At 43.0% G+C, this 1,545-nt stretch overlaps 1 protein-coding gene across 1 annotated transcript in view; it reads right to left on the bottom strand.

Annotated features, from left to right (window-relative positions):
* slc1a7b (solute carrier family 1 member 7b) overlaps positions 1-1,545 on the bottom strand; it is a 158,318-nt gene that overhangs the window by 86,856 nt on the left and 69,917 nt on the right. The window lies entirely within an intron of this gene.

The following is a 1,545-nucleotide window of genomic DNA, read 5'->3' as shown; positions in this document are numbered from 1 at the left end:
ACATTCAAACCCTCTTTGAGTTCCCCAGACAGCCTTGGGGCAAATTTACTAGCTGCTGTCTTACCAATTTTACAATGATTTAGGGAGATTCCAAGTCCTATGACCAGAAAGCCTCCCAACAGAATTCCAATAATCCACAAAATCTTCTACGTCTTCCACGGTTAGAAAATCCAAGCAGACCGCTTGCCAATTCTCCCACAAATCGCGAGCGTACCCTGCAGCGTATGTTCCACCCGGGCAGGTCAGCTCACCCAGTGAAGCGTGCCTGAGTGAGAAAATCTTGTCAATAGCGCTGAGTGACCAGTTGATCAATTCCATTTTGAGAGTTTCCCAGGAAAACAGCAGGCAGTGGGAAACAATTGAAGTTGTAAAAAAGGTAAGAAATTGTAATATATTGCAATAGGTTTAAAATCGCAATTATATCGTATTGTGGCATAAGTATCGTGATGATATCTTATTGTGAGGCCTCTGGTGATTCCCACCCCTAACCAATGGATGAATAAAGTAAAAAAAACTAAAAACATTTCACTCCAAATGGAACTTTCTCTCCCAATTGTGACCAATCACAACAGAGCAAGCCAGCTGACTAATTGGAGGAGACTAGGCCTTTCAGGAAGGCGGGGCCAAGAGCTTAGACTGAGAGTTTCCATGGAGGCGCAGCAACAATGGGCAGCATGAGAAATATGTATGTGTTTTGAACATGAAAGCATGCAAACCTTTTCTACTAGACACCAAGACCAAATATGACACTGAAAAGTATAAAATGGGTTCTTTAAACCTGTTTTACTACTAGATAGGAGAGGGGTACTTTGCAACAGCTTGAATTTTTTTTTTTTTAGTGGCACAATTGAATGCTCCATTAGTTATGACGACCTAGTAACAACCGGTTCCTGAAGGCACAAATGAGTCCTATCCAAGGTCATATGCTTTACCTTTGTTGTTTGTTAACTCACTCACGGGGAAGGTTAAATGTTGGAGGAGTTGCTGGGGAAGTTTCAAGTAATTTAAAATATACATCTTTAAAGCCTGTGTTCTCAAATTGAGTATTTCTCAGACTGAGCCAGATAATTTCACTTCAGTAGCACTTATGGGGCTTACCCACTGCTAGTACCAGCTCTACTCATCTCGGCTGCTACGTCCATTCTTTTCCTTTGCAGATTTAGTACTGCCTCATGCATGAGACGAGTATGGCTGATCGTCGTAGCGAGGCTGCAGGAAACTGCCGTGACCTAACGCGACACACAAACAGAACGTCGAAGGTGAATGGTTCTTGATTTTCGGCACGTAGCTTTTGCCACAGCCAGAAGACAAATTTTATTTCAAAAGATGCTGGAGGCAGCAAAAAACACAGCTGGCTAAACTATTTAAAAACGGCGGATATGTACAGGACACCCCGTCTGTCGCTAGCAATGACGACGCAGTGATTAGTGATGATTCTCTCCGACCAATCAGTAGTGTGCAGGTTTTCACGTCACCTTTGAGTATCACTTGGAACCTCAACAGAGGTGATACTAAAAAAAGTACCTGTTGGCAGGTACCAGGGAC

Source organism: Etheostoma spectabile, chromosome 9 (assembly GCF_008692095.1).
Source record: "Etheostoma spectabile isolate EspeVRDwgs_2016 chromosome 9, UIUC_Espe_1.0, whole genome shotgun sequence".
Classification (NCBI taxonomy): Eukaryota; Metazoa; Chordata; class Actinopteri; order Perciformes; family Percidae; genus Etheostoma; species Etheostoma spectabile.
Note: the sequence above shows the minus strand (reverse complement) of the source record. Positions and strands in the feature narration are given on the sequence as shown.